The sequence below is a fragment of the Sorex araneus genome, chromosome 10, assembly GCF_027595985.1.
Source record: "Sorex araneus isolate mSorAra2 chromosome 10, mSorAra2.pri, whole genome shotgun sequence".
In the NCBI taxonomy this organism is placed as follows: domain Eukaryota; kingdom Metazoa; phylum Chordata; class Mammalia; order Eulipotyphla; family Soricidae; genus Sorex; species Sorex araneus.
In genome coordinates, this window is record NC_073311.1 from 33,748,219 (window position 1) to 33,773,365 (window position 25,147).

Here is a 25,147-nt window from a genome sequence, read left to right on the forward strand (position 1 = left end):
AATCTCTTAGGAGCTGAATAAATAATGTCAAAACTGGAAAGTGCTAGTCATCTATTCCCTAATTCTTTAATTCAGTTCATTATTTCAATTAAGCTACAATACAACAAGAATCTTTGTCTAAGCTTAGTACTTCATAACACCACAAACAAGATAATAGAACATTTTAGTTTATTTCATAAATCTCCAATTTAGTGTCACAGTTCTCAAAACATCAATGTATCCTGTTTCTGAGTGCTAAAAATATATCTAGCTCAGTCTTTTTTTTAACCTGAGTCAGATAGTTTTTTCTTGTTTAAAAAGTTTTCTCATTGTAAAGGAAAGCATATTTTAAATGGGTGCAACAAAAATAAAATATGCCACATATCTTCAAGTACATCACAGCTATGAATTTCCCCAGTGATGTACTATCTTCCTGCTTGGACATGCAATGATCTGTATTTGTAACTCATCAGATGATTAGCCACTTTCCGTGACATTCAGAACTAACCCAAACAATATTTCATGACTAGAATAGTTTAAAATTTATTGAAGTTTTCTTCCTGAGAACTGTGTTCTTTATGTGTAAAAGAGATTAAAGTTGTATTATAATAATGTAAAAAGAGCAAAAAATACAAAGGAAACTTTGTTAAACCCTGAGGGAACTATTTGCTAGGCACAGAGTTAGAAAAACAATCTTTTCCCCAAAAAGTATAATCTGAGGGAGAAATAGAAATGGCTATAAGTTATGATCAGACTAAGCATAGTCTATGAAGCAGGAGCCATGCCTAAAGAGTGATCAATTTTCACAGGGAAAAGATTGAGAAGAGCCTCCCAGAATAGCAACATCAGATTTGACTTTGGAGGTCCAATTTAACACAGAGAGAGGAAAAGTCCAAAATCTTTTGATTTGTAAACTCAACCAAGTATAGAGTCATGGGAAAAACAAAAAGTGAGTCATATTTAGGGAACAAAATTGATTATTTGGGGTAAATATGTGATGATTAAGAGAGTGCAGGCCAGAAATGAGAGTAGAAAAGTGATTGTGAAGAGACGGTGAGGGGCTTTGAAGACCAGACTGAAGAATATAAGTTTTTTCTAGAACTGATGCTTTAAGCAGAGAAATAGAATAAATTTATGCTGGACACTTTTAACAACATGTTAGTGATATCCTAAAGAAGGTCTTAATGGCCCCTGCCAAAGTAGAACAATCTTCACACTGTTTCCCCTATGGATAATTTTATGTAGCATTTTCAGCGGTTTTCCATAACAGACATTACAAAATAAATTATTTCGGTTGTGCTTTGGGACAGGGATTGGGGCTTGGGTTGGAAGCATCCCAAATATGGTGGTGGGAAGGTGTAATGGTGGTGGGATTGGTGTTTGAATATTAAATGTAATCAAATATTGTGAACTACCTTATAAAATAAAAAAATAATTATAAAATTTATGCTGGACAAAGATAGTTCTGATAGCAGTATCTGTGGACAGTAACAGGAATTAGAAGCATGTCAATCTGTGAGAAGTCAGTAACAATTGTGTATAAAAAAGATTAGGCAACGTAGGTTTGAACTGAGGAGGTGTCAAAGGGAATAGAAGAGTGGGGATGACTTCAGAGAACTCGTGAAATGATTAGCAATAGGATTTGATGACAAATGTCATTAAGTAAACAAAAATCAAACATATTTCCTGCTTTGTGATGATGTAAATCCCTTCTTTCCACTGACTAAGCCATTTGAATTCTAATAAATACTCCAGCCTTTCCTTAAGGTCTTAAAGCTTGAATCATGTTCCACTTCCCACATAAGCAGCCTCCCTAGTCCCTGCCCTTTATTTCATACACCCCCACTATTTACCACATTTTTGACTTGCACAAAATATTCTCTTTTACTTCTGCTTTCTACTCTAACTGATAACATATGTGTTTTCCCATGAATATGAAAGTGACTTGAAAAGTCATGTTTCAGTCACACTCTTCATAATAGCCTGTATGGTTATGTTCAGCTAATAACCCCCACAACTATTTCTATTTGTGATACTTATAGCTCTTGAACAATGGTTTTCAAGGTATCATACAATGTGTTTCTGGGGAGATATGGAAAATAATTTATACAGATAAATACTATTAATAAGTTGCATTTGATATTCATAAAAAAGGAACAACACTCAGAAATTTTTAAAAGAATGAACTACTGAGATTATACCCAAGTGAATGGAAGGGATCTCTCTACATTGGTGGCGCGAAGGGGATACTATGATGGTGGATGTGGTATTGGTGTTGGAACAACATATACATGAACACTATATGCGTGCAATTATCACTCACAGCAATGTAAATCATGGTACCTCAATCAAAATGAGAAGAAAAAATGAACTAATGATGCCTTTTAACTCTGTAGGTGAATCTCAAAAATGTCTAGTTGTTTCACTTCCCACCACCACCGTCATGTAATATATATATATGCATATATATATATACATATAATCTGACATGTATGTCCTACTGACCTTGTTCGAGAGGCTCATAAATCAATCTCAAAAGAGATGAACTAGCTGCAAAAATTTCTCAGACATCTGTTCCCAGCTGATTGCTCCGGGTCAATCTCAAGAGGGATTGGATCAGCTCCCTGAGTACCATAACCCAGGCAGCCACAGTCAATCATGCTCCAAAGTTACCGCCGCGTCTCCAGACAGACTCCACCAGCTCAGGACTGAGCTTCCCAGGGTCAGGGTGGGGGAGCGATGGATAATGAATTCACCTATTGCAGGTCAATGAGATTAAAATAAAGAAAAGACAAGATCTCAAACCAGAGAACTCGGGACTCTCCATTGGAGCCAGTCATCTCCCAAGTATTAATTCACACCTCTTTCCCAGGCAAGAAGAATTAAAACTGGGGGTGGATGGTAATGGAAGAAAACAGCCACGTTATTTTCTAAATGTACATGGAGAACAAGCTCCTATTATGGGCCAAGAGAGAACTACTGGGAAAGTGATATAATATTTCCTGCCACAATGAAGATAATGATGATGACTATAATAAAGAAGATAATGATGAACTCTTTTCTATCCCCAATTCCCTCTAAGATTATCAGAAATGGATACAGAAAGATTATATAAAGACACTTTTTAAAATTTTTTTGCTTTTCTACTTACCAGAATTTCTATCACTTGTACTCTGAGCTCAAAAATCTCTGCCCACCCAATCACAGATATTCACACTAAGAGAACTGTGTTGAAGGAGATTAACCATTGAAGAAAGGGCACAGCTATGAATTAGTTAAGGCAATGATGTACAATATTTAGTGCTCACTCGAGCAAATCGATGAGCAATGGGATGATAGTGACAGTGACCAATTGTGTATATGTGAGAACCAAGATAGGTAAACTTTACAATTTATTAAATGCATAACTTTAGATGAACTACTTAACCTCACTGATTCAGTGTCTTTTGTATAATACCGGTAAGTAATAATGCCTTCTTAATAAAATTGTTCTGAAGAATATATATGCATATATACATATAGACATATAATCTGACATATGTATGTCCTATAAAACTGCCTGGAACATAAAATTTTAATTGCTATCAATTATTAATACAGCAAAGTTAAAACCACATAGGATTTAAAACCACTATGAAATTCCAAAGGATATAATTATATATTTATTTAATAAGAGTAATAAATATTTTCCTTAATCAATAAAAGATAGAAATTATGCTTTGAAATTATTAATACCAGGGCTATTGTGTAACAAATAGAAAATCACAACATTCTTTTATTTCTTATTAGCAAAATAAGATTATTGATTGATTGATTGATTGATTGATTGATTGATTTTTGGGTCACACCCAGCGATGCTCAGGGTTTAATCCTGAATTTGCACTCAGGAATTACTCCTGGCCATGCTTGGGGGACCATATGAAATACTAGGGTTCGAACCCAGGTCAGCCACATGGAAGGCAAATGCCCTACCCGCTGTACTATCACTCCAGCCCCAGAAAAATAATATCTATTTAACACATTTTATACTAATTTTTCTAACTTATTTAATATGATAGTTTAGGTGTTATGAACTAATTACTTAAGTCACACAAAGTAATTAATTATAGCTTAGGTTATAGTAGTGATACATTTGTTATTTTCATATAGGTGGTTTCATCTCACCAACATCAAAGTGCCCAGAAACCTCCTTACTGGAGGTTTGTGTCTTTATGTTATAGTTCACTTTTCATTCCCCTAATTATTCCTTTCCTTTGCTTGGTTTTTAAATTTTATAGTCTAGAGCCAAAGAGATATAATTTAACACTGACTATTCCCTCCTTTTATACCACAGATGAGTGAGATTATCCAGTTTTTGTCCTTTTCCTCCTTAGTTACTTCATCTACCTTGCTACCTTACATTTCCATTCAAGTTTTAACAAAGTTTTCTAATTTTTATAACATTGTATTGTTCTATTATGTATATCTACCACAACTTCTTTATCCATTTCCTGTCACGGGGCATTTAGGTTGTTTCCAGATACTGACTCATGTACTTAGTTCCATCATAAACAACAGCAAGCACACATATATTTTCACATTAATTGTTTTCTGCTTTTGCATAGAAGTTACTTTTTTAATCACATCTATTCCCAAACTGGGTTTTCAGTCCTTCGTATATACGCCAACCATTCTTACTGATTTGAGATAGCTCATTGTCATTTTTAATTCTGTTTTACTAAAAATGAGTCACAACAAGTATTTTTTCATACACATATTGGCCATCTATATGTCCTCATTAGGAAAGTGTTTCTCCATCTATTTCTCACCATTTTTTGGTGGGACTGTGGATTTTGTTTTGTTGCTTCTGAAAGTACTCTTTACATATTGGGTATTACGTTCTCTTAGATAAATTGTCTGTAAATATTTTCTCCCATTTAGTAGTATTTGTATTCTAGTCCTAGTTTCTTTTTTCACGAAAAAAATTTTAATTTGATATAGTTCTGTTTAGTATTGTTTTTCAAAACATTAAAGATACCTCTGCACTCTTTATCCTGGATATTTTTGCAGTTTACTTCACTGAATTTTATTAATTCTTCTATAAATGTAGTAAAATCCACTTTAAATTAGTTTTGTGGGGGCTGGAGCAATAGCACAGAGGGTAGGGTGTTTGCCTTGCATGTGGCCACCCAGGTTCGATTCCTCGCATCCTAAATGGTCCCCTGAGCACCGCCAGGGGTGATTCCTGAGTGCAGAGCTAGGAGTAACCCCTGGGCACCGCTGGGTGTGACCCAAAAAGGAAAAAAAATTAATTTTGTGTATGGTATAAGATAAAGATCCAGGTTCATTTTTTTGCATGCAGTTATCCAAGTTTGCCCACACCATTTGTTGAAGGGGCTTTCCTTGCTTCATTTCATGCATCAGCTCCTTTATCAATGAGTTCATAATCTGAGATTTTATTTAATGAGTTTTTCAATTGTGTTATATTGCTCTAGAGTATACAGTTATTCCAACAGTTTTTACTAATATAGCTCTATCGTATAATTTAAAGTGTATATATTATAATTTGAAGAAAAGGAAATAACGCATATCTTTCTTTTCTTAGAACTGTGCTGGCTCTTTGTGATGTTTAATGATTCCATAAAATTTTCTGTAGAATTTGCTCTAATACTTTAAGAGCGTCACCAGAATATTTATGGGAATTGAATCTTTATAATGATTTGGATAGGATAGACAGTTTAATAATGGTAATTTTTTCAACATGGGATATTTTCCCATACATGATGCCTTCTATTTGTTTCAGTAATGACATGGATTTTTATTTATAATCTTTTCAACTATTTTGTTCAATTGATTTCTAAGTATTTAAAGTTTGAGTGCACTAATTATTAATATTATCATTATTATCATTATTATTATTATTATTTTGCTTTTATTGAGGGTCACACCCAACAATGCACAGGAGTTACTCCTGCTCATGCACTTAGGAATTACTCCTGGTGGTGCTTGGGGGACCATATGGGATGCTGGGAATCAAACCCAGGTTGGACATGTACAAGGCAAATGCCCTACCCGCTGTGCTATCACTTCAGCCCCTCTTTTATGACTTTCTTGACTCAATACTTTTTAATTTTTCCCACAGTTGCAAAGTTGTTTAAGATTGGGTTTCTGTCATAAAGTGTTCCAACACCTATCCCTTCTCCTGTGTACACGAATGTATGTACACCACAAATGTCCACAGTTTCCCTTCCCCCAACCCCTCCACACCCTCCATGGGAACACTGTTTTAAAAGGGATTGATTTTGTGGTCCTTTGTTCTTCTAGTTTATTGCACGTAGAAATGCAACTGATTTTTGTGCCTTGATTTTGTATGCTTCTACTTTGCTCTATTGGTTTATTGTTTGTAAAAGTTTCTAGTGGTATCTTTAAGATCCTCTATAAATATTGTATCATCTGCATATAGTCATAGTTTAATTTCTTCTTTACCATTTCAGGTGTGTTTTATTTCTTTTATAGCTTAATTTCTATGGCGAAGATCTCCAAAACTACGCTTGCCTTGTGCTTGATCTCAGAAAATTTTCAGCTTTTTACCATTGAGTATGATATTGGCTGTGGTTTCTTGTGAATGGTAAATATGATAATTTATTTTTTTATCTTTTCATTATAAATAGATGATGAAATATTATATGATCTTTCTTTTTCCTTTTGTTTATAAGCTATATTATATTAATTTGCTTATATTGAACTATTCTTGCATTCCTGAAATAAATCCTACTCCAATCATGTGTATGATTCCTTTGATGTATTTGAAATTCAGTTCCCTAATATTTTGTTGATTTTTGATTGAATTATCATAAGGATAGCAGTCTATAATTTGTTTTCTAGTGACATTTCTGTTTGATGTTGGTACTTTAGTAATTTTAGGAATTTATATCCTATTGGGAAGGATTCCTGTTTCTTCAATATTTTGTAGGATCCTGAGGAATATAGATAACAAGTCTTGGAAATTTTTGTATAACTTACTAGAGAACCTGTCTGGATCAGGGCTTTCTTCAGGTTTTTTGTTTTGTTTTGTTTACAGTTTAAATTTTGTTACTTGATATTGGTCAGCTTAGATTTCTACTTCCTTCTGATTCCATCTGGGGAGATTGTATGAATCTGAAAATGCATCAATTTCTTTAAGATTCTTCTTTTTAATAAGAGTCATTCACTATGCCTTCTTATGACCTTTTGCATTTCTGAAGTGTCTGAAGTGTTGTAATTTTGTCCTGCTTATTTCTGATATGATTTATTTGGATTTCCTCCTGCTCCCTTTTTTGGAGGGGGAAGCACATCCAGCAATGCTCACGAATTTCTCCTTTCTTTGTGCTCAGGGATCACTCCTGGCAGTGCTCATAGGACGGTATGGAGTCTTGGGAGTTTAAATTCATTTCTCACTATATCATCATTTTGATCCCTCACCTTTTTGCCTCATGAGTCTAGCTAAAGTCTTGCCTTTTTATTTCCAAAAAAAAAAAAAAACCCAAAACCACAACGCCTGTTTCCATTGACCATTTTTGTCTTCTTTATTTCTGTTATTGATTTTTACCCTATTTTTGTTCCTTTCACTTATTTTGGGGTTTAGTTGTTATCAATGTTCTAGTTTGTATGAGGTAGTTATCATTCTCATTCATCTCAGAGAGCATTCTTATTTTTTCATTGATTTACTCTTTGAACAATTGTTATTTAATAGTATGCCATTCCGTTTCCAAATATTGAAACTTTTACCAATTTTTTATGGTTAATTTCTACTTCCATAACAATGTTGTCTGAGAAGATACTTGCTAATGTTATTATATTTATGATTTTTGAACAGTCAAATTGTGTTCTAGCATGTGGTCAATCCTGGAGAATATTATATTCCATGTTCATTGTAAAATAATAGATTCATGTTGGGTGCAGGCTGAGGAGTTCTGTAAATGTCTATTGATCCCAATTCTTCCAAATCCTACCAAATTTGGGGTACTTATATCTTTATTAATTTTTATGTTGGGTTGATTTCTCAATAATGACATTGTTGTCTTTCACTACTATTGTCTGTCATTGACATCTCTTCTGGTCTATGAGCAATTGTTTTGAAGTTTACTGCCTTTTCATTTGGCACATATATGTTGATATAGTTAAGTCATTTTGATCTATCGATATGTTAAATGGTGTGTAATGTCCATCCTTATTTCTTATTACTTTATTTCACTTGAACAGTTTGGTGTAACACAAACATGACTGTCTCTTTTCTTTAAATGCGCCAATATTATGTGTCATGTTTTTCATTTTTTAAGCTTGCTTTTTACTGTGAAAATTAAAGTGTGTCTCCTATAAATAGTAAGAGGTTGGATTTTGTTTGCTGATCTATGAATTTCAAAGAAAAGTGTATGGGTGCTCTGGGCTCCAGTGTTCAGTGGCCAAGAGCCCTTCCACCTGGCTGGCCCACAGCAATGGATGGACGAAGGATGGGAGTAGCGAAGAAACAGATCCTCAGACTGGTTGGTAGTCGGTTTATTTCTCTCTGCTTCTGAAGACAGATTCCTCCCTTACAGCACAATCGTAGTCATAGTTTTGGTCCTATTCCTAGTTATCATAGTTCCATATCTTTGTCTCCTCACAGACCTCAAAGTCCTCTACTTCATTTTATTGTCTCTTTCCCCTTTCAGCACAGTTATATAGAAATCAAGAAGGGTGGGATATCAGAGATGGGGTTGAACATTGTCATAACAACAAACGAAGGTAAAGCCACTTCTTCAGGGGAAGTTCTAGGAGATTAATTCAAGGACAAAAATCTCATCTGAGGGTTCAGCACTCCAGAAAACTAGGAGATCTGCACAAGGGCGGGATTTCCATCTAGGGTATATTGCTTTCTCTTTTCCTCAGCTAGTAATCCATTTGAACAATCACAGAAAATTTACTTCTTATAATATTTCTAGTCATTTTGTATGAATACAGTAGAGATAAATTAAAATTAATGGTTTGTTCTTCCTGGGGACATCTCACTATATATTCCAGACCACAGTCCTCAAGCCAGGTTAGTCTTTCCTAACCCCACTAGGGTCCTAATTCAGTTACTTCTTTTTGGGTCGTGACAGAGTTGTCCACGACCATGCTCTTAACTTATTATACTTATGGTGCTTAGCTTGTTCCCTTTTGATGCCAGGGTAGTTTACAGTTTACCCTGGGTCCAATCCAGTCCCTTTATCAGGACCCTCATTTTGGGGGTGTTAGGGCATCTGAGGCTTAAATCAGGTTAAGTAACATGGATGCTCATGAATGAATATTATTTTCTAGTCAATCAACTCCCATGTTACAAAGCATAGCATGAACTGACTTCCTGTGACTACAAAAAAAAAACATTGCTAAATAAGCCATGAAAATGGCATAAAGAAAAGAGAAAAGCAATATAGGATTATTAGTTCTATATGGAATTGGGTGCGCCTCAGGGGCACTGCTATGGGAGTAACTCAATGAACCTAAGCTCCTTGCAGGAGGAGCAAGGACAACACAATGTCATCCAATACTGATCCATCTAGCAGCTCTCCCTTTTGATGGGATAATTCAGTCTACTGAGTTTTAGGAAAATCGTTGATATAAAGGAACTTGCTTTTTCAACGAAAATTTAGGTTGTTTTTTCCACTTTCTATTTTTATTTTTATCGGAGGCCTCTTCGGATTTGTAGCAGAGCCGGTTTGGCTACAACAAACATTTAGATGCATTTAGTTCATTTTTGTTGAAGAATCTTTTTATTCCTCCTCAGACCCGAGTAATAAACTTGCAGGGGAGAATTGTATTCTTTACATACAATCCTTTGAATTTATCATTTGATTCCATTATTGTTTATAGAGTTTTGAAAAATTCAATGTGAATTTTATGTTATTTCCCTTGGATTTGAGATTGTGTTTCTTTGTTGCCTCTTAGGTTCTTCCTCTTCTGATTACATTGTATCTCGGTGTTGTTCTGTGTTTATTTTGTTTGGCACACATTCTACCTCTTAGACCATTATAGAAATCTCTCCCTTCAAATGAGGGAAATTCTCAGCTCTTATTTCTACCAGTCATTCTTCCTCTTTATTTTAAATTTTCTTTCTATAATTTCTCAATTCAAAGGTTGTTCTCTTGCTACTGTCTATTTAATATTATAAATTTTCTTCATTTTTTTAAATTAGATCTAGTTTCTATTACCTCTTTGTTGATGCGCTTTGACTTCAGGCTTACTAATCCCATTTTCTATTTCTTCCATTCTATGTCTGAGTCCTGCTACACTGCTTCATTTAACTCCTTAATTTTTGTTTGAATGATTTTTTTTTCATATTTCTCATAAATGGGCTGAAGCGATAGCACAGCGGTAGGACGTTCACCTTTCACATGGCTGACCGGTGTTCGATTCCTCCGCCCCTCTCAGAGAGCCCGGCAAGCTACCAAGTATCGGCCCACACAGCAGAGCCTGGCAAGCTACCCATGGCGTATTCGATATGCCAAAAACAGTAACAATAAGTCTCACAATGAGAGATGTTACTGGTGCCCAATCGAGCAAATCGATGAGCAGCACGATGACAGTGACAGTGTGACAGTGTGTTCTCATAAATATTTTGTCAAGTTTATTGATTCTCCCTTTTTAATAATTTCCTCAGTTGAGTCAACATCAAGAGGTCTGTTTGTCTGAAATCAGTCTCAAGCAATGCTGAAAGTTCTGATGTACTTGAACACTCTTCGGGGTGTCTGTCCCCTCTGTTGAGGCCGCTGAATTCCTTTATTTTTTTCTCATTATTCCCATTGTTTCTTAGGTGTTTGAGTTGTAGGAGGTCTGAGTATGGACTCAGTGCTCCCTTCACACTTATCGGGTTAGTGCTCTGACTCAGACTCTACTAGCTTCTAGCAACAAAGATGGCCTTATGAAGATTTCCTGGCAGCATCTTCAGGGGCCGAGTGTAGTCAGAACTCTAAAAAGACAGGATGGTGGAGAGATCTAGGAAACAAAGGAGCAAAGACAAAGCGAAGACTGTTAGGAAACAAGGCAAAAACAGGTCTCAGGTAAAAGTTGATCAGCAGGCCTGTTGATCAGGAGGCCTAACACCCGAAGTGGGAAGCTAAACTGGGACATAGAATTAGATCCAGGCAAAGGTAGGGCAGCAGGACTAGGATTAATAATCTGGTATGCAATTTATCTGTGGCAGGAAACTCTCCTGGTATTCAATGATGAAAAAATTACTTATGCTATTACACCACCTTACATTAAAGATTTCATTTACGTTGTCTTTTTTTTTTATGAAGACATTAGGTAGAGCATTTGTGAGGGAGGAGCTGTAAGACAGTAGCTGTATTTAATTCATAAATTCCATCTGCAACTGAGTTAACTGGTAGAAATCCTTAATTTTGGCAATTTGTAAAATAATACCAATAAGGCATTGGGTGATAGGATACTGCTCATCAACTCCAGAGTTCTAGTATAAGATTCATCCAATTAAATAATGTCAGTAAATAATTTGGATAGACTGAGAACAAATGCATATCTAATCTTCCAGTACCACCAAGAATAGTATGATTATGAATCTCACTCACAATTGGGAATTAAAAAGATATGAACAAATGGGAGTATTGAACTAAAGAATACTGGCTACAACCAAAAATAAATGTAGAACTATATTTATACAAATGTGAAATTATGAAAATAACAAAAGTTTTGTACAATGATTAATCATTCATCCCAATCATTTGCTAGGAAATGCATATACAAAACATTTTTTAAATATTTTATGTCATCAAGAAAGAGAGAAAAATAAAGCTAATGGTGCAACAATTGTTATGCTCACATAAGCAGAGAGAAGTGTATGTAATTGAACTTAAGGCTAACCCTAATTGAAAAGGACAAATAAAAGTTTACTGGTGAAATAAAAATTTGAACTGAAAAGACTTGAATTACAGACATAACATGGTATGAAGCAACACACCGATAAAGCTAGTATGGTGTGTTCAGGAAAAGATTTTTTTTTAATGCTTTATAAAAAAGCAGTAAAATATAGGGCAAGAACCAATGAGACTATAGAAGCAGAGTGAGCTAAGAAGACTTGAGTAAAGACACAGGATTTAAAAACACAGGATTTGAAAAGCTAAAGCAAAGAGTTAAGCAAGAAGTAGCATTCTCAGATTTACATATCATGTAGATAATTTGGGAAGTAATAAGAATAATTGTTTGATGATGAGAGAGAAAAGTGGGAAGAGGAAACAGAAAGAATACAAGCAATAACTTTAACTGGCCTAGTGTTACTGTGGGCACTCAAGGCTTTGTTTAAATAGAAGAACAGACCCTTACAGATAAAGTAAAAATAGAAGAGATCTACAGGTGAAACTGAAAATGTCTTAAGAAAGAAAAAGTGAATTGTGGTATCAGTTGTCACACAAATAATAAGTACTTTAAAATAACCTTTGAGAAGTGGACCAAACCACCTAAAATTCATATGGAACAACAAACCCCCATGAATAGCTGAAGTAATTTTGGGGAAAAAGAAGATGGGAGGCATCACCTTCCCCAACCTCAAGCTCTATAACAAAGCAGTAATAATTAAAACTGCATGGTACTGGAACAAAGGCAGAACAGTAGACCAATGGAACAGGGTAGAATACCCTTACACTAAACCTCAAATATATGAACATCTAATCTTTGATGAGGGAGCAAGAAATGTAAAACAGAACAAAGAAAGCCTCGTTTACAAATGGCGCTGGCAACACTGGACAGCTACATGCAAAAAAATGGGCTCAGACTTATACCAAACACCATGCACAAAAGTCAGATCAAAATAGATTAAAGACCTCAACATTAGAGCAAGATACATAAGGTACATTGAAGATAAGATCGGCAAAACCCGCCACGACATTGAAGTTACAGGTATCTTCAAAGAGGACTCGCCACTGATCAGGGAAGTGGAAACAGAGATAAACAAATGGGACTATCTTAAACTGAGAAGATACTTTACCTCAAAAGATACATCGACCAGATTACAAAGACAGTCTACAAAATGGGAAAGGATATTCACCTAATACACATCGGATAAGGGGTTGATATTAAGGATTTACAAGGCACTGGTTAAACTTCACAAGAAGAAAACATCCAACCCCATCAGAAAATTGGGCGATGAAATGAACAGAAACTTCCTCAAGGAAGAAATCCAAATGGCTAAAAGACTCATGAAAAAATGCTCCTCATCACTAATCATCAGGGAGATGCAGATCAAAACAACAATGAGAAACCATCTCACACCAGAGACTGGCCCACATCCAAAAGAACAAAAGTGACCGGTGTTGGCGTGGATGTGGGGAGAAAGGGACTCTCTTTCTCCTGGTGAGAATACCGACCGGTTCAGCCCTTTTGGAAAACAGTATGGAAGCTTCTCAAAAAATTTGAAATTGTGGGGCCGGAGAGATAGCACAGCGGGTAGGGCGTTTGCCTTGCACACGGCCGACCCGGGTTCGATCCCCGGCATCCCATATGGTCCCCTGAGCACCGCCAGGAGTAATTCCTGAGTGCAAAGCCAGGAGTAACCCCTGAGCATTGCTGGGTGTGACCCAAAAAGAAAAAAAAAATTTGAAATTGAGCTCCCATTTGACCCAGCAATACCACTTCTGGGAATATATCCTGGAGATGCAAATAAGTATAGTAAAAGTGACATTTGCACATATATGTTCATTGCAGCACTGTTTACAATAGCCAAAATCTGGAAAACACCCAAGTGCCCGAGAACAGACGACTGGATAAAGAAACTTTGGTACATCTACACAATGGAATACTATGCAGCTGTTAGAAAAGATGAAGTCATGAAATTTGCATATAGGTGGATCAACATGGCAAGTATCATGTTAAGTGAAATGAGTCAGAAAGAGAGGGACAGACATAGAGAGACTGCACTCATTTGTGGAATATAAAGTAACAGAATGGGAGACTAATACTCAAGAATAGTAGAGATAAGTATCATGAGGAGTACTTCACAGCTTGGAAGCTGACCTCACATGCTAGGTGAAGAAGCAGCTCTGCTAGAGAAGGGATCACCAAACAAAGGGTGCTCAGCGGGCCCACTAGGGATGGGAATACTGGCTGAAAATAGACTGAACAAGATACCTACTTAATACCTCTATAGCAAACACAACACCCAAAAAGAGAGAGTGAGCAAATGCGAATGCCCTGCCACAGAGACAGGGTGGGTTAAAGGGGACAGGGTGGGGGTAGTGGGAGGGATGCTGGGACCATTGGTGGTGGAAAATGGGCACTGGTGGAGGGATGGGCACTCAATCATTGTATGACTGAAACTTAAGCATGAAAACCTGTAGGTCTGTAACTTTGTCTCACGGTGATTCACTAATAAAATAAAATAAAATAAAATAAAACAAAGAAATGGCAATAAAGGGGTTAGAGTGATATAAATAAATAAATAAATAAATAAATAAATAAATAAATAAATAAATAAAATGACTTTTGAATTTTAGGTCATTTTACCCAATTGTTATCAGGACAATTTCAGTAGAACAGTAAACATTGAAAAAGCAAATTAAAGTATTTTTTTGTAAAAATAAATGAGAAGTGTAATATGCAGACTTTTGAAGATACTTGGCATAATAAAAGGGAAGAAGTAACATAGTAACTATATGATAGATCCTGCTTTATCTGTGATGGAAAATTCTTTAAAAGGTCAAAAAATGGAAGTGGGAGGACCAGTAAAAGAGAATAAAGAAGAGAAATAAGACAAGGTCCCTGTGGAAGAATAAATTTGTAGTTGGAGAGGGTAGTTTTGACAAAAAAGGGTCATTTTATCCTATAATAATGGAGAGGAAATGAGAATACACCATGGTTAAACCAATAGGTAAGGTGTATTAAAAAAATTAGAGGCACCCAATTTTTTTCAATGATTCACTATTATTCATAGTGGTTATATAAGCACTACATTTCTTTTATTGTTTTAAGCATATGAATATGAGATTCTGGAGTACTGACTTGACAAACTTCTGAAAAATAACCTGAGAGACAATGACAGAAATGTCAGAAAAAAATAATATGGTCCTAATATACTTCCATAGAGACAGGCTTACAGATCACCTTCCAATTATTATATTCAATTTTGAAAGACCACATGAAAGAATTACACTGTGAAATCAGGTCATGTTCAGAAAAAGGATGTGGAATGACTACAATGCCATAAACCTACTTAGCAAAAAATATTAAAGGAGGTTAGCAGTCTTTATCATAAGAAAGAGAATTTTAGAGATGATTTAAACTATCAAAAAACACCAGGAGAATATTTTCCCAAAGAGCTTCCTAGAGTAGAAATTTGATGTTACAAAGTGGTGTGTTTCATTTTAAATGAAAGAATTCTATTAATGAAGCCATGTAACCCTCTGTCACTAAAATTGTCTTAGAAGTTACAGGACTAAACAGCAAAAAATATATAATGGGAACCCGTGAATTTGGGGTAAACACATATTATCCAACTCTTAAGTTGCCATGATTCTACTCTGAAACATCATTAAAAACATCCCTGGTATGTTATGGAGTATGGAGCATATTAGTTTTTAGTATCTAATGGGCTATAAGTGCATTGAAAAAGGAAAGTATATCAAATGTAAAGTTTAAGGTTTACAGTATAAAGATACACATGTGTATGTATAAATACTGTCACTGTCATCCTGTTGCTCATCGATTTGCTTGAGCGGGCACCAGTAACGTTGTGAGATGTTACTGTTGTTACTATTTTTGGCATATCAAATACACCATGGGTAGCTTCCCAGGCTCTCCAAGAGGGATGGAGGAATTGAACCCAGGTCAACCGCGTGCAAGTCAAATGTCCTACCCACTGTGCTATCGCTCCAGTCCCAATAAATAACAAGTAGTAATAAATAAAAGCTACCTCCTGCGGCCAGAGAGACAGTACAGCAGGGAGGGCACATTTGTGGCACACAGCAGACCTGGGTTCGGTCTCATATTGTCCCCTGAGCACCGCCGGGAGCAATTCCTGAGTGCAGGGTTAGGAGTAAGCCCTGAGCATCGCTGGGTGTGGCCCCAAGCTAAAATCAAACAAACACTAAATAAAAAGCTGCCTCCCAAAGGAGAGACCTTCCCTCATCCCCCAAAGCAGACCCCTCCCCCATTCTAAGTTTCCTTCAACTGGTGCCAGAAATGACTTCAGTTTGGGCTGTCCTTGGCGCCTGGCACACGGTGTCCCTGCTCACTTTGCGTGACCCACAGCAGGGTGAAGATATGCACTCGGCAGAGGAAGGGGTGTCCCCCAACCGCCCCCTGAGAGACAAGGAAGATCTGTGCCAGCATATAACCCTATGGCTGGCAGGCAACATCCCCAAAGGCCCTTTGCTCCCTCTGAGAATCTTTAATATAAATACATGTATATTAAAGATTCCTATCCACAAGAAATTGTATAGCAAATTATACTATTGTAGGAATATTGTGTCTATTGATAAAGGTGAAAACCAGTATGAGAGGTGCAATATTGCCTTCAGGATGTTCCCTTTCAACCAAAGAGATGATTATAACAAACTGAAAACAACAAGCTTAGTGTAGGTGGAAAACAGGGGTTTATTAAAGATATAAGGTATTGTAAGTTGTGGGGCTTCCAGAAGAAACTGGAATCCCCCAAGAGGTGGGTTCCACCAAAGGCCTTGAATGGATTTGGGGCAAGCAGTAAGCTACCCTGGCTTCAACATGGGACAGCCTAAGGGTTGTAAGAAGTATAACAGGTTAAGAACATGGTCATGGAACAAGCTCTGTCATGACCAAAAAAGAAATAACTAAAAGAAGACCCTGTTGAAGTTAGGAGAAGCCAATGTGAGGACTGTAGTCTGGGAAATATGGCAAGATGTCCCAAGAAAAGCCACCCTTTACCTTGAGTCCAGAAAGACAATCTTTAGCTTAATTTTTGGCATACATAAGAGTCTATATCTCTTAACTATATTTCTTATATACTGTGTTTATCGGCAGAGCCTGGCAAGCTACCCGTGGCGTAATCGATATGCCAAAAATAGTAACAACAAGTCTCACAATGGAGACATTACTGGTGCCTGCTCAAGCAAATCAATGAGCAACAGGATGACGGTGACAGTGACAGTGACTGTGTTTATATAAAATAACCACAAATATTAATAAGAAGTACATTTAATATGATTGTTTAAATGGATCACCAGTAAAGGAAAGAAAAAGTGGTGTATTTCAGTAATTTGCTCTTTTATATAAATTAGTGCAAGCAGGAACGACATAAATAATTTCCTCATGGTTTATGTAAAGGACATTACACTCTAGGGGGCCGGAGCGATAGCACAGCGGGTAGGGCGTTTGCCTTGCACGTGGTCGACCCGGGATCGATCCCCGGCATCCATATGGTCCCCCAAGCACCGCCAGGAGTAATTCCTGAGTGCAAAGCCAGGAGTAACCCCTGCGCATCACTGGGTGTGACCCAAAAAGCAAAAAAAATAAATAAAAAAAAATAAAGGACATTACACTCGATTCACCACTATGGATGGAGAAGGTTAAGAATCTGAATTTTTGATAAGTTCCCAGATGATATCCATGTTGCTGGGCCAGGTCCATCACTGAAATATACTGCTTTAGAGATTACAAAGCAGCATTCCAATCCCTGAAAAAGACATTATCATTCCATTGTTCAAGAGAGAAAGCAAAGGAATAAAGAGCTTTAACATACAAGCCTGCATAGCATTTAACATATAAAAATCAGGAATTTGGTTCTGATAATGCCAAATTTGATGTTTCTCACTCTAACTTTTATCAATTCAGTGTAGGGTTAATGACCTATATCTACCATAACTGAATGAAAGTAAATATTAATGACACATTACTAATTTCATTTCATAATGACACAGTTATGATGGCAGGGCCTGGCAAGCATACTCGATATGCCAAAAAGAGTAACAATGACGGTCCTCATTCCCCTGATCCTGAAACAGCCCCCAGTACGCCTTTGGGCTACACTAGCACGCAACAGGAACGAATGGAGACATTACTGGTGCCTGCTCAAGCAAATGGATGAACAACAGGATGACAGTGATCCAGTGAATGACACAGTTAACAAAAATGTAGTTATAATAAGGTCTATTATATATTTAAAAAAATGAAAATCAGAGTTGGAGTGATAGTACAGCAAGTAAAATACTAAAAAGAACAAACTCTATTTACGTGCTTAGTGTTCTTTTTATATCAGAATGCAAATAATACAAATTGAAGAGAACATTGGGATATTTTTGGTAATATACTAATTAAATTTTCTATAATTATATTGACACTTTTTTCAGTTACTTTTTGCCTATACTTTATAATTTACTTTACAATCCTACTATACTTTAGTAGTATAACTGTTTTTTAAACACACTTAAGGTTTTCCATAATATAAATAAGTATCTTGTGCAATTGTCTTTTGCAAAACTAAGGAAAAAACTTTTCTTTGTTTTTCTATCAAATTTCAGTAAGATACTAAAATCAATATATTCATGCTGCTATAAGTGAATCAACATGGAAAGTATCATATTAAGTGAAATGAGTCAGGAAGAGAGAGACAGACATAGAAAGATCACACTCATCAGTGGAATATAAAGTAACAGAGTGGGAGACTAACACCCAAGAGTAGTAGAGATAAGGACCAGGAGGTCTGCCCCACAGCTTGAAAACAGTCCTGACATACTGGGGGAAAAGGCAGCTCAGATAGAAAAGGGAACACCAAGTAAATGATGTTGGGAGGACCCATTCAGGTTGAAAGATGCATGCCGAAAGTAAACTACAGATCGAACATGATGGCCACTCAGTACCTCTATTACAAACAACAACACCCAAAAGGAGAGAGAACAAAAGGGAGTTCCCTGCCACAGAAGTGAGGTGGGGAGGTGGGGGATGAGGTGGGTGTTGTGGGAGGGATATTGGGAACATTTGTGAAGGAGAATGGGCACTGGTGGAGGGATGGGTAAACAAATACTGTATGACTGAAATGCAAATATGAAAGTTCATAAATTTGTAACTGTACCACACAATGATTCACTAATATTTTTTAAAAGTGAAAAAAAAAGATATTCATGCTGTTATTTCAAACTATCTTCTAATGTAACATCAGTTCTATTCTCTAGCAATTTGGTATAAACCAGTGCTTCATATTCAAACTGTATGACCACATAGCTTAAAAATAGCAAACACCTGAATGCAGAGAGTAGAAGAATTGTTGTCAGGTAGTTGGGGTTTGAGAATTGCAGAAGAGCACAAGCTTGCAGCTTCACTTGAATCACTTGTCTTCCCACTGATCTTCGATTTGCTCGAGTGGGCGCCAATAACGTCTCCATTTGTCCCTGTCACGTGCTAGTGTAGCCCAATGATATCTGCTCATTCCATGGACAGTAAGTGCCTCAAACCATTCATTCAGGGTTTTGATGAAGAAGTCTGACCATCTCGTTGATGGGCGGCCACTCGATCTTTTGACGTCGCATAAAATTCAGCCGGTAACAGCTCTAGTCCAGAGGTCATCTCTGAATAGCATTACATGTCCAGCCCATCTGATTTTTGATGTCTTGGTAAACAAGACAGCATCCCTGATTCTTGACCATTGACAAAGGTCGGAACTCCGGATTCCTTCTCTCACTTGAGTAAGATATGATACTCCTAGCATAGCTCTTTGGATTACTCTTTGGGATACGCGAATAGCATTCTCATCCTGTTTGCATAGGGCCCAGGTCTCTGAGGCATACGTAAGTGCAGGAAGAACGGTGGAATCAAAAAGTTGTGCCCAGAGCCGGAGATCCTTCGTCCTCTTAACCACTTCTTCAACACTCTTGATGGCTTTCCACGCTGCTCTCTTCCTCCTGCTCAGTTCTGGCACCAAGTCATTCCTCATGTTGAGTTCTTGGCCCAGGTACACATAGCTGCTGCATTTGGAGATGTTCCTTCCATTGAGAGTAAATGGAGTGTCAGGGGCTAGTTCAATTTTCATGAGTATCGTCTTGTTGAGGTTCAGCTGCAGTCCAAACTTTCCACACTCGCGCTTGAAGTCGGCCAGCATTTGTGCTGCGTGGCTAATGTTTGGCATTATGAGAATGATATTATCAGCAAAGCAGACGTGGTGTAGTTGCCAACCATCTATCTTCACTCCCATTCCTTCCCATTCCAGTCAAAGCATGACATTCTTGAGGGTGGCACTGAAGAGTCTCATTGAAATGGTATCACCCTGCCAAACCTGTCTCTTTAAGTTAATGATCACTTCCTTGTAGAATGGTGAGATACTGATGGTGAATCCACAGCACAGCTCTTGGAGGATGTTGATGTACTGAGTTTGAACTCGCTGTTTGGCTAGGGCTTCATGACCGCTTCAGTCTCAACAGAATCAAAGGCCTTCTTTAAGTCATTAACTTGCAACTAATAAATAAATAAGTTCCAGAGTTCTAACATACAACCTAGCAATTATAGACAAAAAATTCTGTTGTCTCTTCAAATTTCAAAGTTCCTAAGAGATTATATCTTAATTGTTCTTGCTATATAAAATAATTATTTTTATGTGAACTGATAGATATTTTAGTATGTTCAGAACATGTTCACATAACCTCCTTTAATCATCTCAACGATCTGTGGTGTACTAGTAATCCCACATTATTCATGAAAACACTGAGATGAGAAGCAGAGATTTCCATCAAAGCATGATGCCATAGTTAAAATATATATTCGATCTTCAAGTAATAGTTCTACCCCTTAGGTTGTTATTCAGAGCACAGAGATACACAGAACTGTGTTAGTGTTCCCCTGTGCAACTTAAAGCTACAACTTTCTATCCCACAGAATCCCCTCCCTTTTCTACCTAAACACACCTCAATCATTTCATACTCACTTATGCTGATGATTTCCACTTTTAAACTTAGCTGTGGAATACTGAATGCAGAGTACCAAGCCACAGAAACCAACGTATCACTGTTAAAGCATTAGCTTTATCATTCATTGCTTTTTCTTACCAAAATTTACAAGCTAGCAATCAGAGCTACAGAAATAAACAACTAATTCCACAGTAGCAGAAAAAAATGTACCAAGACACTGGCATCAAAGTTTTAATGGAAGAAGCCTTATCAGAGTCCTGAAGTCAAACTTCATACAGGTTTTGCACTACAATACTTTTTTGTTTGTTTGTTTGTTTGTTTGTTTTCTTTTTGGGTCACACCCAGCAATGCACAGAGTTTACTCCTGACTTTGTACTCAGCAATTACTTCCGGTGGTGCCAGGGGACCATATGGGATGCAGGGAATCAAACCCGGCTTGGCCACGTGCAAGGTAAATGTCCTATCCATTGTGCTATCATCCCAGCCCCTTGAACTATAATACTAAGAAAAAAAAAGTTTGTTTTAAATTTAGTTTTTGGTGCTTTTTTTTTCTTTTTTGAGGGCTATATCCAGAACTGCCAAGGCTTACTCCTGATTCTGTGCTCAGGGATCATACCTGCTGGTTCTCAGGAGGTCACAGGCAAGGCCAGAGAATGAACTGAAGCTGGCCAAATGCAAGGCAAGTCCTTAATCCCTGTGCTATCTCCTCCTGCCCCCAGAACAATTTTTTAAAGGATCTTTAGCACTGTGGCGGTATAGCACTGTCATCCTGTTGTTCATCAGTTTTCTCGAGCGGACACCAGTTACGTGTCCATTGTGAGATTTGTTGTTATTGTTTTTGGCATATCGAATACACCACGGGGAGCTTGCCAGGCTCTGCAATGCAGGCAGGATACTCTCGGTAGCTTGCCGGGCTCTGCGAGATGGATGGAGGAATCGAACTCAAATTGGCTGCATGGAAGGCAAATGCCCTACCCACTGCGCTATTGCTTCAGTCCAAAGTATATTTAATGTAAACTTATTTGTGTAAAGGGAAAAACATAGGGGGAAAAGATATTTATTAGAAATAAAATGTTGAAGTATTAAGAGATGAGTTTCTGATTCTTCACATTTTTTAACCGTGTGTACTTATTACTTTGATAATCAAAAGGGGAAGAAAAGCAGGGAGCAAGTACTCCTATAAGACATGTGCCCACTCCAACACTATGGAATGCATTCTGAAGGGAGATTATGGGTATGCTTTACTCGCAAAAAGAAAGCCTGCCTTAGAACAGATGACTGATCATTTGTAGATGTTTGGTATATCTACCCAATGGAATACTATGCAGCTATTAGGAGAGATGAAGTCATGAAATTTTTTTATAAATGGATAGACATGGAGAGTATCATGCTAAGTGAAATGAGTCAGAAAGAGAGGGACAGATATAGAAGGACTGCACTCATTTGTGGAGTATAGAATAACATCACATGATCCTGACACCCAAGGACAGTAGATACAAGAGCCAGGAGGATTGCTTCATAGCTGGAAGCATGCTTCATGAGTGGAGGGGAGAAGGCAGATGGAATAGAGAAGGGATCACTAGGAAAATGATGACTGGAGGAATCAATTGGGATGTGAGATGCATGCCGAAAGTAGATAATGGACCAAACATGATAAACTCTCAGTGTCTGTGCTGCAAGCCATAATTCCCTAAAGTAAAGAGAGAATATGGGGAATATTGTCTGCCATGGAGTCAGGGGAAGGGAAGGGGGGGGTAACACCGGGATATTGGTGGTGGGGAATGTGCACTTGTGGAGGGATGGGTGCTTGATCATTGTGATATTGTAACCTAAACATGAAAGCTTGTAACTATCTCACAGTGATTCAATAAAATTAAAAACAAAAAAAGAAAGCCTGCACATTCCATTATATCTAAAGTAAAGCTTACTCTCAAGAACTGTGATGCTTTTTCCAGAGGGTGCTCTCTGTGGATAGGGGAGAGCACTCTGTTCTGAGTTGTGGATACTTGCTTCTGAATACGAGGCCGCAGCCTATGTCTTATAAGAGTTCTTATTCCCTGCTTTTTCCTTCTGATTATCAAAGTAATAAGTGTGCACGGTTAAAAAATGTGAAGTATCAGAATATGGGCTCCTTTCTTTTTTCTACTGCTTCGATCACAATGTTGCACTGTAGTCCCATTTTTCATCAACGTGCTCAAGTGGGCACCAGTAATGTCTCCGTTGTGAGACTTATTACTGTTTTTGACATATCAAATGAGCCACCGGAAGCTTTCCAGGCTCTGCCATGTGGGCGGGATACTCTTGGTAACTTGCCGGGCTCTCCGAAAGGGAAAGAGGAATCGAACCAGGTCGGATGTGTGCAAGGCAAATGCTCTACCAGCAGTGCTATCCCTCCAGTCTGTGACTATTCTCTATTGTCCTACGAAGGAGGCCTTAGGGTCGTCTGGCCTCTGGCATTTCATTCTGTAGGCCTCTATTTCATCCTCTGTGATCAAACAAGACAAAAAGCTTTTAAAAGTGTGGATTAAAAATATTGGATCCTCCTGGATTCTGCAGACTGGAGTCTGTGTCTCTCATGGGAATTGAATTCCAACACAACCTGAAAATGATGGAAATTCAAAGCTCAGAACTTGAGCAAAAACTGCTCTAAAACTGCTCTATCCTTTTAATATATATGTATATATTTATACATATATATATATCTTAGATTTAATTTCTAAATACCCACATACTTTTACAAAAACAACCCATTACTAATTTAAAATACAACTCATCTTCATGGATCCTCTGTTATTACTACCCCACCCCCAACACACATATAAAACACATTTAACCAGCAGGAAAAGTTCATATTGTCTCTTCTAAAAAATGAAAATTGCTCATTTTCTTTCTGCTGTGGCACAGTTCAAGTTAATGATGTGCTAATGTGATATTAAAGTAGTAACTCCTGCAGTTTCAACAGCCTAATAGGGCAGCTGACATCACAAGGATATTACTAAAGTGTTGTATTTTACTTGATTTCCATGGAATCAGAGACTCATCACATGATAATCTTTGTAGCTTAGTAGCTTCTTTATTTGTTTAGGATACCATTTCATTCACAAATAAAAAATTAAGTGAGAAAATGAGCCATAATGCAAAGAACATTGGTAAGTAGCTATTCCTATTGAATCTCACTCTAGATAAATAGAGAATTTTTAAGCCGTATAAAAGAAGAATAAACACGGATAATAATGCAATTTATTTTTTGAGTGAAAAACTTTTTCTGAAGTGTTAGTAATTATAGGAAGCATTCATTTGGCCTCTAAAATCAATAAGTATCAATTTTAAACACAAATGTTTACACTTTAATTTAAAACCTAAAATCTTTTTACCCACTCTGTTATTGAAAAATCCAGGATTTCCTGAATACCCAAGAATGTCTGTGTCATCAGATGATTCAGAGTTTCTCTGAATTACCTAGACTTAGAACAGTAAAACACATTGTTAATAAAGAAAAGCTTGTGCATTGTTCTACTTGAAGTTTCACTGGTTCTTCTGGCTTAATCAAAAGAGAACTAGCTACGCAAACAGGAAATCTGGATTCAAACATTAGCCTTAACACTTAATGGCTAGATAATTTTCTTGAAGGTAAGCTTCATTTCTACATACATAAAATTACATCTTAAAGAGTTGTTTTATGATGAGACTAGGACCAAGTGTAGAGTAAATTAAATATAACTTAAGGAATTACCAAATTTTGGTTGTTGTTGTTGTTGTTGTTGTTGTTGTTTGGACCACACCTGGTAGTGCTCAAGGGTAACTCCTGGCTTTACACTCACGAATTATTCCTGGCAGTGCTTGAGAGACCTCCTGGGATGTCAGGAATTGAACGCCTGTCAGCGGCATGAAAGGCAAGCTCCCTACTCCTATACTATCTCTCCAGCCCCATAATTTATCAAATTTTTAACTTATCTTTTTCTATTTTGATCATGAAGTTGATAAAATAAAATTAAACACGTACGCAAATAGAGTAGTCTCTTTTTTTTTTTCAACTGTAGAGGTAAATTTGTTGGGGCCTAACTAGAAGCTCAGTACATCTACCAAGCTAACATGTAATACTTATTTAACTTTAACTATAAAGAGTTTTGAACAATAGAGTAGATTACTACATTTCTTACTTTTAATATATTCGGACAGTCTATTGCTTTTGTTACAAAAACTATTGCTTGAGTCCATTCAGGGAGAGATACAACAAACTATTGATTTAATATTTTCAAGTCCTCTAGTTGGCTGGCATTCTGGTGGTAGTTATTGGAACATTGTATGCCTGAATC